General features: G+C 48.8%; 1 protein-coding gene across 1 annotated transcript in view; it reads right to left on the bottom strand.

Moving 5' to 3' along the window:
* Nucleotides 1-12,903, bottom strand: part of LOC126579343 (leucine-rich repeat neuronal protein 3) — a 71,527-nt gene extending 58,624 nt beyond the window's left edge. The window contains exon 1 of the mRNA XM_050242837.1: nt 12,064-12,903. The gene's annotated coding sequence lies outside the window, so the exon portion shown is untranslated. The remainder of the gene's footprint in view (nt 1-12,063) is intronic.
* Nucleotides 12,904-13,296: the final 393 nt, after the last annotated feature.

The following is a 13,296-nucleotide window of genomic DNA, read 5'->3' as shown; positions in this document are numbered from 1 at the left end:
TAATCTGTCGTTATTTATATCTTTTTCAGTTCAGTTTCGATTAGTTCATAAATTTTAACCAATACTCTTGAAAGGATCAGCAATAAACGAAAAATGTTAAAAAACAAATATCATCAAAAAATTACTTATCTTAGCCATTCTTAAAGTAGCAAAATAAATTGAACCAATTTGATTTGGCGATGTATAAAAAAACAATATCTCTGCCAGTTTCACTTTGATTGATCCAAAAATTTTACACAATACTCTTGAAAGGCTCGACATAAATGAAAAAAACTGTACCAAAATAAATTTGGTTAAAACCCTTTGGTACCCCTTTGGATATTGTTTCCATTTTCACTTTAACTCCAGTAGACCTTTAGTCATTGCATTCTCCAGCAAGAGGATTGTGATAGCTTCACTCTTTAAGATCGCAAGATTCCAAAATTTCCATATCTTTTCACTCCTTTGCTCGTAATTTACTGACATAGAAAAAATCATAGAGTTAAAGGATGTTTTTTTTAAAATTACACAATTGATGTCATAACCGATTAAAGTCAAACAATTTACGAGCGTTATCGCTATCTATCGTTCTCATACGCCAAAAACCGCCAACTCCCGAAACCATCAAATGGTTCTGCTTAGAGCGAAATCGTTGTGAAAGCACTTGAGCCCCGGGAATCGGATCTGATAGCCCGAGTGCACGCTGACATCCCGGAATCCGTGGTGAGACCGTGGTACCAGCTTCAAACGCGATCAGCTCCCCTCCAACCATCGCACTCGTTATGGAGCTGACAAATCTTATTACCGCCCGGCCGCCTGGCCGCTCCAATCGCTAACGATCTCGTTTTCCAGAGCCCCGCCACCAACCTCCATCCTTCCTTCCTGCCTTCCTTCAATCTCTGGCCACCGGAAGGATTATAAATGCGGCCGTAATTCTTTGCTAAGGAATTGGATTATATCATCCCTTTCGGTCAAGAGCCGTCCTCTTCTTCACTCGATGGTTCGATGTCATCGGTGACCCCCCCCCCCCCCTCCCGGGTGGAGAGTGAAGCGAAGGGCCACCGACTGCCACCGAGCGGAACTGATCTGCCGAGCCGAGCCGTCATCCCGTGTGCATCGTTAGTAGCGGCCACACAGGAAGCTGCTTCCAGGACCAGCGAAAAGAAGTGAAAAAAGAAGGAAAAAAAAATCTCCCAAGTATTACTGTCAATTCGGGTGTCCTCACCACCGGTATCGGCCCCCCTCCTGGTGGAATGGGTTCCGATCAGATACGGCGAAGAAGGCTGAGGCCTCAGCCACACTCCACACGACAGGAAAAATCGATCGTCACCCACCGAAAATCGTTTGGGTGGTACCGTCTTCTCCTGAAGGACCTTTCCTTTATCCCCGCGGCATCAAACCAAACCCCGAGGTGGAAGAGGAAGGAACGACGTCTTCAGCTCCTGCTCCATCTCCATGTAATCCAGGGAGGTTCACTTTTGAAGCCCTAGCGGGGACTGTCGCATGCAGACAACACATCCTTGGCCGGTTTCCCCGTTGGTGGAGACGCCTGGCCGAGGACAAATCAGTTTTCCGGGGGTGGTAATCGGATTTTGGGGCCCCATTCTGGACTGGAGCACTGGCCAACGTCGTCGTCGCTTGATTTAGTTGGTTGATGGCTATCCCGGGTGGGCTGCGAGGTCCCAAAAATAACCTTCTGACTCTTTCTGAGGCTTCGTTTCCGTCACCAATGAGCTTGCTGAGATGCTCTTATGATTTCATCTTTTGGCCCCGGTCATCCATTTCCTTTCCAGCTTTCAGATTCACGGCTACACTCTTTTCCCTTTCCGGACACAGATACAGCGAAAGCGGAAGCGTACGATAACTTTTAACGATGCGACAAGATTGGACAGGGAGTGGTGGAGAGTGGTGGAGCGTCCTCGATTCGTGCCAAGGTAACGTGCCAGTTTCGCGAACGTTGACGTAAGTGATGTGAAAGGGGGTGGCCTGAAGCCGCAGTCCGTAGTCAGGGCTTGATGAAAAATGGTTCTGACGGCATTCTGACGTGGCAAGTGCTCAGACCGTGGCCTCGGGGCAACCGATTGGTCAAGGCGAGGCAAGTCAAGTTCAGTTAGGTCAAGAGGGAGAAGTGAGCTCCCAGTGTTAGCCTAGTTCCGTTGTTTTGTGCGTGTTCCGATTGGATCGATTCGATCGATTCAACGCCGGCCACAGTAATTAAAGCAAGTAAATCAGTTTTCCCTGATGGCCGCCGGGCATCGAGCCAGTTCTCTGTTCTTGGCGATACTTGAACGGAATTCTTAATCACGCCACAGGGGAGCAGGAAAGAAGAAAAATTCTTAGTCCGAAAGCGAGAAGGCACGTGCCGGATGCGTGCTTGCGTGCTGCTGCGCCCGAGCTCCCCTTCTCCAAATCGTTTCCCAGACGATGGGTCATTAAAATGATGAAAATAGACTTCTAATCGTTATTGATCCACTAGCGGACGGGAGAGGGCTATTCATTTAAGTGCCTCAAGAAGCACTGCAACTCCGAACTGACCGGGAATCGGGGTGCTCGGGGTTGTAAATCTTGGGAATAATATTTTCACTTCCTCTTCTCGTTGCGCCGGAGAAAACAATCGGTTCAGTGGATCGGTTCATTCCGATTCGCCATGCTACCTCCAATTACGCAGAGAGAGAGAGAGAGCGCTGCCTACTGTGAGGGTAAAAGCCATTTTTTGCGACCGTAAAACCGTCTCGCTTCAAGACGCGCTCGTAGCATCCTGTTCCGTCCGATGGTACCGCCAGGCATCGCCGGAATTCTATTCTTTCGTTTGAATTGCTTTGCAATGACCATGAAAAATAAATACTCACCCCGCCCGCTGGGGCGTTCTTGGGGGTTCTTTTGGCCGGATAATTATGACGTGACGAAGTGCCTGATGCTGGAGAGTCCACGCGCTAGGAAACAATCGTCGATTCTAAGGCGCATCGCGCAAGATGGGTTTGGTTTGTTTAAACAAGTGGAAATGAATTGCTATGCTTTCCCGGGGCGTGAAACGAGTTCTTTTGCGCCAGCATAATATTTGACTTCGAAGGCGAATACACAGCGGTCGAGGTTAGCCCGCGAGCGACTCAAGCAATCGATTTTCGCCTCGCAGCACCATCAGTTCCATTCTCTGCGAGCAAACAAACCCGGAAACAAACCCAGGAGCGAACGGCGGTGTTGTGAGGTTCCGCAAGGGTGAGGTGACTTTCAAGACAACCAGCCACCATTCCGAGGCCGATGATTAAGTACGGTTGAGTGCGCCAGCCACACCGAGGAAGACGGAGGCCCGGCGGAAATGTCAAGATCCGCGTGCGGGTCCCCCCAAAACGCCAAATCGTCCGCCGTGAGTTCGACTTTATGGAGCGAAATAATCACTGGCGTAATTGAAATTGCCAAGCCGAAACGCCATGCGGCCGGCAACAATCGTGGCGCTGCCCCGGGGGTATCGCGGAAATCTTTGTCAAAGGGCGGCTCCCCCCCGGGCTTTTGTTCGTGTCGTGTCGGCTGTGGAAAATCAATCTCACACTGACGGGTTGGGTTGGGCGAGTATGATGGAGAACTGATTTCTGGTGACTTCCGGGGGGCTCGGGGCTGACTTCCTAAAATGACGCAGAATCGTAATGGAGGAACCACAATCGATCGACTTTGCGTGACGTTTGAAAGGGAACAGGGACGTAGTGGTTGTGAAAGTTGGGATTTCCTTTATATCTTTTTTTTATTTCTAGGATCTTGATTTATTTCAAAAAAATTCCAGATCAATTTAATTAAATTTATACTGGTTACTGTTGAAGTAGATTCACTCTTTAAGGGGGGCTTCGGTATTTAATTTTTATTTGTGACACATGTTTTTAACATTTTTCCCTGAAAGCTGATCCTTTCAAGAACATTTTGTAAAAGTTTTAGATCAATCGAAGCAAAACTGACCAAGTTATAGATTTTTGAAAATCCGCGTTCTCCATGCAGCTCGCTGCTTTGAAGAGTGTTTCCCAAAACCAACGATTTCAAAGTCGGTGTCCATCGTACCGTAAAAACTACTGATCCGATTGATTCGAAATTTTTAATACATCATCTGTACACTCTGTGCCAGGTAGCCCCGTCAAGATTTTATTAAAATTGTTGATACTTCTTTAAAAAAAATTTTTAAAGCCGTGGTTTTAGGCAAAACGTCAAAAAGCATCACTTTTCCAACTTCAAAAATCTACAAAAAATCGAAAAATAGCAAATTCAACAAAACCTCGACGGGGCTACTTGGATAAACTCTATAATCTTTCTAACGAATATTGATTTGTATATTTCAAATGACCCGTCATGTCGTTACGATGAGCACCGTAAAAAGTACCTTTTCGACGACATGCCTACCACAATTTGATGCCACGGATTAATTTTTCAACGAATGTTGCTCAAAACTATACCAAATATTCTTCAAAAGTTGTAGATTAATATGCCGTTTACTTAAAAAAATAAAGTGGAATGGTTACGTTAAAAAAAAAGCGTCAAAAACGGGCCTTTTTTTGGCCAGAAATTACCGAGGCCCCCATTAAATGAAAAAAAAAAATCATTTGACAAAAAATTTGAGAAGAAACTGTCACCTTTAAGTTTAGAATGACCTGGGAGCGAGCACAACCGTGCCAACCTGTTTAATCTGAATGGCCTCAAAAACTCTCACTTGTTACGTGTGCGTCATCGCCATCGTCATTGTCATCATCATCCTCACCATGCTCATCATCTTCGTAGGTCGGGCGTGATGCACAAACTGGTGAATGAAACAAAACTTTGCATATTACGCCTCGAAACCATTGGCGATGAGCAGCAAATTGACGAACAATTCACTGGCACAGCGCGCGGGCGCGCGCATACACCGTGACCGAGACCGGGACTAGGGCGCAAAAACGCACGCCAGGCAGCCCAGGCCACGTCCTCGGGACTCGTGCCAAAGAGCGACAGGTTATTAAGGTTGTCCCCGTAGCTCACGGTCCGTTAGCACGCGGTGGACGATCAACTATACTTGGCCGTTGGCGGGCGCTCGTGGTGCTGGTGGTGACACTTCCACGGCATACCACGATCACGCGATGAAAAACGGAAAACTCATCTGAACGTCAAGCAGGGTGAGCGAGCGAACGTTCGCGCGTCAACCTGCGAAAAAGGTGACGCACGGTGACGTTTCGAGGGAGGCGCTGGCGAGAGATGGACCGTGTGGCATTTAAAATTGATCATTTTTCACCGGTCAACGCCGGCCGGCCGGCTGGTTTCGTGGTGCGACCTCCGTCGTCGACTATGGCAGGACTATGACGTAAAGGTGAATTTAATATCCTTCACTGCCGGATGCTCGGCTACGGAGCCGATCCGGTGTCGGCTTGTTAAGGTTTTGTGATGGTTTGCTCGCACACTGCCGGCACTGTCAGTCAGTCAGTCATCAGGTCGCACGCACAGAAGCAGAGGAGGAGCACTAATTCGTTGGCACTCGCACCTGAACTCGCTTTCGAACGCGTTGTGCCACACTTACTCACAATACACGCTGCCGTGTCGTGATGTGTGTCACCTAGCCGCCATCTCGTTATTGTTTTCGCATCGGAAATGTCTTCCTGGATGTCGCTCGTCACCCGAATGGCATCGGAGTAGGCGAAGTCGCCGTTCTCAGCGCACGTACCTTTGATTGACATTCTTGGTCACTTGGACCGCTACTACAGCTGGCGCTACTGTATCGCCAAAAGGCTAACGAGACGGGACTTCAACACGTTCAACGTGCGCCTCAGGCCATCCTAGAGACTGCCAGGGGGACGTAGTAGAACCGCACCGCTCAGAGGCGTGAAGCAATAAAATATGAATGTCCTCGGTACCGCGCCACCAACAGGAGCAGCAAGACTTCAAACAAAACCACAAGAAAGTGCGCCATCGCGCTAGTGACGCCCTGGTATTTACGGGAAGCTAGCTATACGTGGCGAACGTCACAAAGCACTGGCAGCGAGTGTGTGGTGTACGTGACGTGCCGGATACCGTACACCGGAGCTTCGGTAGCGCGTCGAGTTTCGAACTAATTTTTCCTGCCCCACGCTCCACGGGGACACCGTACACCGGTTGACAGCATTTTTTGCATCTCCAGTGAACGTGTTTGTGCCTTGCCGTGGAACGCGCCACTCGCCGTCAGGACAGAGGATGAGTGAACGAGGCGGAAATGCCACCGAATACCATCCCGGGAATGTCTGTCACATTAACATGTTGGCTTGGCCTGTCAGTCAATAAGTGATGTTGCGTGGCACGTCGTCGTTCTTTGCCGCAGTTTCCTAGCAGTGAAGTCTTACTTTATACGATCCTGGGAGAGAGACACTTTTTGGGGAATGCTGAGAGCGCCGGAATGTGCCACAACATCTTGCGAAAGTTCTTCAACAGAAGGTGTCATGATGTGTGCTAATCGGATCGGCCAATGCTGGCGTGGAGCTTAGTGGCCGGAAGAGCAGTTTGTCCTAATTCACCAGGGAGGGCACGTCAAGTGAGTGTCACAGGTGTCAACAGTTTAAATACATAGACAGGCACGCCTGGAGTCCATCAATATCCGGCCGAAATCAATTAAGTCGTGAAGGTGAACAATCATTCGCTTCTGGTGTGGACCCTGGCAGTGGAGTAGGATCTACCAATCGACACTACCAACCCCTTTTCACGTCGAACGATAACGTGCTCCATGGTTGAGTTCTCGGATGGTTTCGGTTTTTTGTTCCCCCCACCCGGGGGCCTCTCCAATTGGGTACTCGAACACGACAGCTCGTCCTTCAGGTTGTCAGTCACGCAACCGTACATGGAACCGGTACAGCAGAAGGAAGCCGATGAAGGACCACACTGTTGCTCGTCAGCCCAAGCTTCGGCAAGGTGTGAAGACGATCCTTGGCATCATTGGCAAGTGCATCCAGGAAATTGTTGCTGGAACCAGGAACTCTTCTATGGCTGTGTGGCCACACATCAAAGGAGTTTTATTTGAATGACTCCGGGCTATTGTGAGCCGGATAAGAACGGTTCTCTGTGGTTATGTTTCAACTTCAAAGCACAAAGCGGAAGCAGCAGACAATCGAATTGTTTATCTTCCCGTTTTTCTTGTGAAGCCCCCGGGGGATTGTGGATTGATTTGTTGAAACACTGCTATGGATTAGATTGTATCGATTGGAGGAAAAACGGCACTGGCATCGGCCCCGGCAAGTCGGGACTAGAAGTCAATGAGCAGCACTTATGCTTTGTTTTAGAAAATACAGCACCTCACAGCACACAGCTGCTACTACACGCTGCGCACGTGCCACAAATCAGGATCGCTCCTTAAGCTGCTCGTTTGATTCAGTCAATAATCCCTAGTACCATAAATCAGACAAAGTTTATCGCGAACGCGTACGCGGTGCTACGGAGCTGAAACTGATAACGGTGCCCGGGGTATCGCATTTCCTGGCATTCCGGATCGGGAAAATGGTTCCTCCGTTTGCCCAGACGTTGCGGGCCTCTCTCTCTCTATTAGCCAGGGATTACCGTGGTGGAGAAGTGAGTGGAGCGGCAGCTAGAGGAATGTCCTCACTCTCCGTCTGTTGGCGCACTGTTTGCTGAAGGGATATCCCCATCAACAGTAAACAAACACCGCCGGCTTCTTGTCGAATACCGGTGAATCCTGCCCTGCATTGGCCACATAGCCCCTCCTCTGCCCGACCCTTTTCCACAACAATACCCCCCCGGGGGCTATTAAATGCACATCAAGCGTACCGAAGCGGAGACGCAATCGAAATCGGAAACGAATCCGTTGGTTCACCGGTTCCTGCAACTTTCTACCCTACGGCGATACCCAGCCCAGTGTCCTTTGTCTTACTTGCTGTGGCCGAGTCGAGACGAGAGAGAGAGAGAGAACGCCTAAAAAAAACGCATTTCTATCCCTGGTATCCCCCCGGCGTATGGTCTTTGTTTGGTGGAGCATAAATCCAAACGTATTGTGTTACAGATTAAGTTGGTGCCCGGTCTGTTGCGGTGCGTTGACTGTATCGCTGGGTTATCTCTCTCTCTCTCTCTCTCTCTCTCTCTCTCTCTCTCTCTCTCTCTCTCTCTCTCTCTCTCTCCGTTCCCGCCACTGACTGACTGGCGTATGTGGAGGAATCAATTCATTTTCCGTTCCCGTTGAACTAACACGGGACGGGGGGACGCTTATCCTGCGTTTTGGAGGAGCTTGTCCCGATGTGTGATGCGCACTCGTTTGACTTGATGATGCTGAAGTTAAAGACAATGTGTTCGTTGTGTTCGTTAGTGAAGGATTGCTGCAAGGATTACAACCAATTACTCAGATTACTATATGTACTGTTCAAGGAATGTACATTTTAGCCCGGGGGTGATCCGTTTTTGAACTCCCAGCATCAACAATGGCTGTGCTAGTGCTGTGAGATTAATATTGTTGATTGAATAGCAGAGCGCGATTCCAAGAAATGCTCCCGGAGCTAAGAACTATCTGCACAGAACACTCGTCTCTAGCGTGCGGGAAATCCAATTTCCTCAACCCCCGGAAGGTTCGCGGATTTTTGTTTTATCGACCTACACCGATAATGAACATTGGCGGATTCCCGGACTACCGCGAACTCGTGCTGCACTTCAATACTTGGATGATCTTATTGTGTACCAACGGGCACAACAGCCACCGCAGAACAAGACAAGCCAAGACAAAGACACTATAGTTGGCTAACCAAGGACAAGGTTCTAAGATGCGGCTAGTCCCTTGTACTCGGGAATCCTAACCTCGATTTCCGCCCAGTTTCCGTCGCGCGAACGGGTGGTTGTCGTCGTCGCTGTCCCGAATGGATATTTCCCAGACCGTCCGCTCGTCGCTTTGATGCAAGTAATAGCTTGCGCGAACCCCGTAGGCCCCCGGGAGTCGGAGCAAAGGGGGATATTATGTTTGCACTCCCAGGGGCACACACAGCGGCCACTTTCGCAGAAGTTGCTGGATATTGTTTCGTCCCGGAAAGTACCAAGTCCAGGTTCACAGCCGTCACCAACCAACCGTCAAAGTCGTTAGGGTCCCGGCCCTGGACGTCCATTGGTGGCCGGGAGAGAGAGGTTAGCATTTTCGCAGGCGCGCGTGTAGAAATGGAAGGGACATCCGGGAATGGCTGTGCTCCCGGTGCCACGAAACCAGGATGACGATGTACAGCTTTGAACAATGTCTGAATCTGGAAGGAAACTGCCACACTCTCGGGGGCTCCATTTGCCTTAGGGACTGGGCCTTTCAGAAGGGAGTGTAGTGAGCGGGGGGGGAGGGGGGGGGGGAGCGTAAATTTATGTTCCGGCCCAGAAGCCGACATAAAGCATTTGGGCTCTGGGAAGATGGAACTGGAGGATGGTCCATCCCGTATTGAAAATGGGAATGCTGCGACTGGCACTCCAGTGGCCGGTCTGTGTCGTGCGCATGTGTGTTGGCAAGGACAAGGCGAATGGACACCGGAAGGAAGACAAATTTAATATATCTTTCATTAAATTTCGGACTGCAATCTCGTTTGCGGGTAGTTGATGGAATAGGAAATGATGACTTTCCTGGCCGGCGGGGGTGATGTGATTGACTCCCTTCTTCATGACACTGAGTTGACACCAGGGTTTGCCAACACTTTTTCCCGGGGGGTGTAAGGCCGGAACGGGTTTCCTGTGAGACCGGTAACGAGCATCCTTCGGGCGAGATGGTTGAGCTTTGATGAAGGGTTGTTGTTGGTCGTTTGAGTGAAAGTTTTAAATGCTTTACTTGGTAGCGATTTGCAGGGAGGAGTAGCAGGTCCTTATCGTTACTTAGTAACTTGGAACTATCTCTTGGTGAAACATGGAAATTTCTCTTCAAGGTATTAGTAGCTCTCTTTGTAATTTATCATCAGAGAAATCATCAACTTATTAATGAGAAGCTGAATTGAAACTCAGATCTAAAAAAATCGTTTTGAATTATCTCTTTAAAATCCAATCTAAAAATGTCCAATGAATAACCGCTATTGATTCACGGTAATACTAGCCAATTAATAAAACAAGGTCTCAAATCTCGTCTTATTCAATGTCCAGTAAAGGTTCTGTATTACATCTATTGTCCTTTTTATAGTACTGCAAACAATTACGCAAGCAAATCAGCTTAAAGTACGATCTGCGGTTCAAAACCCGGTTCCATGAAGGCACCCCAACCTCGTCCTTTAAATACGTGGCCGATCAAACATGTCTCAAATTGTCTATAAGATACCGGCATCTCGGAAACTCGACAGAAAAAAAACCCCCAAATACCCCGAAAGACGTACCTCGGAATCCTTGCTTTGAAAGTTCATCGGAGGATAAAGGAATCGAGAGAGAGAGAGAGAGAAAAATCCCACCAAAGCAAGCAGCGAATCTCCTTATCGATCACTTTACGAACGAAGGGTTCGACATTTACATAGCAGACGAACCGTTTCGGGGTGTTTCGGGCCCTCGCCGCTCGCCTTCCGCAGGACAAAGATTAAGTTCAACGTAGGCCCGCGCTGTCGTGGTCGCTTTATTTGCAAAAGGCCACCAACCACCACCACAACCGGCGGCCTAGTCGAGTGAATTCCAGATAACAAAAGAGCGAGAAAGAGAGGAGGGAAGGTGGAAGAAAAAAAGATAGAAAGTTAGTCCGTCGATGGTTCTTTGAAGTTTCTGGCGCTGGTGAAAGGATAGGATCCGATGCTGTAGGGTCGGAGCTATACTGGATCACCTAATACCGCTCGAGGATCATATTTAAATCGATTCGACGCAGCAGCAGCAACCCAGGCCCAGGTCCCTTGTTAACTGGGCAGTATTAAAAAAAAGGGCAAAGACGAGGGCGGCAAGGTGGTGGTAGGAGTCGGCCAACAGGATAGGATAAGAGTTTTCCTTTGCCAGACCAAACTTCATAATGAGATTATGTGGGCCAAATCGAAGGCTTTTCAATAGCGATTCAGGCGATGGTGGTGAAGGTACGGCACAAACGAGATTGATATTAATCATGATAAGATTAGCGCTTTCATGGTTGCGCGGTTTCGTGGCTCCCCCGCTCCTTGGATATACATTTTGCATATTCAAACCGGCCGGACCGCGCCTCGAGTAGGAGGAGAGATAAAATAATGATAATAAATCTACAGACAAACATTTACTTAAGCCCAAGTTTTGGGCTCGATGGTCCTCTTCCGCCGTAGAGTCACTTCAACACCGACAGCGACTCGCGCTCTTAAAGAGACACGCGCGCGCGGCATCGTTCCAGTTGGCTTTAAGATGTCCTTTCCACCCCCAAAACTTGCTCCCTGAAAATCGAGTTCCAGGAAACGCTCCCTTAACCTCAAGGGATGAAAAGTCACACCAATGCCGCGCCGGGGAGGGGTTTTGATCGAATCAAAAAAGTTTCCCCTTGGCCACCGTGGCCTTTCCACCATGACACATTGCCATTTCTTTTCTATTCATCTTCCTCCGGTCGATCGATCGTGAATGGTGGTGGCGCTTCTGGAGAACGGACAAAAGCAGCAGCAGCACCATGCGGACGAACGATGGAGGAATTATTTAAATTCAACAAATTATCAATTCACCGAAACCGAGTCATCGCATGGCTTTCCGGGGACTCCACAGTGACATGCTGCTGCTCCTGCTACTTGGACTTTTGCTGCTGTTGCTACTAGCTGCTCATCACGTCTACGGCGCCTACTACGAGTTGCTCAGAATGCTTCCTAGACGCTAGAGGAGTGCTTTGACATTTTTGACAAGCCAACCAACCGACCGACCGCAGTCTCCCGTGGTGACGGTAATCAAATTGTACGCCGTTATGTTTTACCATCACGATGAATTTGGTCGTTTGAATCCTTCGCTTCCGCGAGAAAACTTCCGTTTCCGTTCGAAGAACAGCAGATACTGACAGAAGCGTAACGTTTGGAAGCGAATATCGCGAAAATGCTTCGTTAGCATATTTTCTTCGTCATTCTCCGTTTGTTTCGTGCGTTGAAAAAATTTAATTCGTTTTTCATCATTTTTAGGCCAAGAAAAATGTGTCACGATGGGCTGGATGTTAGGGAAGTGTCTCAAGACAAATTGCATTTCATGGCTTACCTTCGCGAGGACGACGCTCGACCGTTTGCTGCTTCGCCTTATCCAATCGTAACGATCTTTCCGTTCCTTTTATGGTTCAAGGACTTTCTTCGTTCTTAGAACATCACACTAAACCACAGACACACATACGGGAGCACTATACATACACAGTAATTTATCAATGAATATGATTTTCAATTTCACTCGCTAGCCCGCACGCTCGCATCGTGGTGGTGAAAGGTAATGGATCGCCAACCACCCCGGCCGGAAGGAAGGAAAGAAGGTATGTTTCGTTTCCAAGAACGCGAAAGCTTTCGCCACACCACCACCCCGCCCCGGTTTGTGTCGTCGTTTCGTGAAGGTGTAGGTGGAAAATTAAAAGCTCACGAGCCTCTCCCCCGGCTGCTCGCACCGCCGGAAAAGGTAATTTATTTTTCCTTATCAACCACCCTACTTGGGCGCCTCGCTTCTTCGAAGAAGCCGCCTGCAAAGGACACCCAAAGCGCAAGCCAACGGGCCGACCCGTGGTTGCCAGGGTCTTGCCAGGGGTTTGGCGTAAAATTGGTGTGGAAAATTCAACGAGAAAAGCAAGAAAAAGAAACGAAAACCGCACCTTAAACCGTGCGGGCCGTGCCTATCTGCGATCTTTTTGCACTTAATAATCACTTATCATTACACCGTGTTGGGTAATTTAACTTGCGAATGTGCACCGCACCACCTTCCCCCCCGGGTCGTGGAAAACTTTTGCTCGCTCGCTTTGCTGGGTGCAAAATTCTTTCACAAAATTTCACGAGCCGCAAATCGCGAAGGCCTTCTAGGATCTCTGGCTGGCTGGCTGGCTGGCTGGTGATGTCGACGGACGGACGACGATGAGAACGATTCGGTTCAGCGTTCACCGTCACTTAAGCTCCTTCCTGATTCGATTTTCCTTGGAGTTTCTTGCGCACTGTAGGGAGAGGAAGAGACAGAGAGAGAAAGGGAGGAGAATTTTATTTAAGAAAATTGGAACGTTCCCGGTTCCCGGGATGATGGGAAACTATTAATTTTCCAGCACTTTGCCTTTCGGAAAGAAAAAACTGCCGCCCCGTAAGTGTAGTTCCTGTGGTGGATGGATGGATGCCGGTTTTTCTTCGGCATCATTCGCAAAGAAAGAGTCCTTGTGGAATGTAAATATCCTTCGCCCGGCGAACACTACTAGCTCACTTACAGTGCCTTTCAACCTTTTGCTCTCCATCATCAGGTATGTGAGCCAGT

This window comes from Anopheles aquasalis, chromosome 3 (genome assembly GCF_943734665.1).
Source record: "Anopheles aquasalis chromosome 3, idAnoAquaMG_Q_19, whole genome shotgun sequence".
In the NCBI taxonomy this organism is placed as follows: Eukaryota; Metazoa; Arthropoda; class Insecta; order Diptera; family Culicidae; genus Anopheles; species Anopheles aquasalis.
The sequence above is the reverse complement of the archived record's forward strand: the minus strand, read 5'-3'. Positions and strand labels throughout refer to the sequence as shown.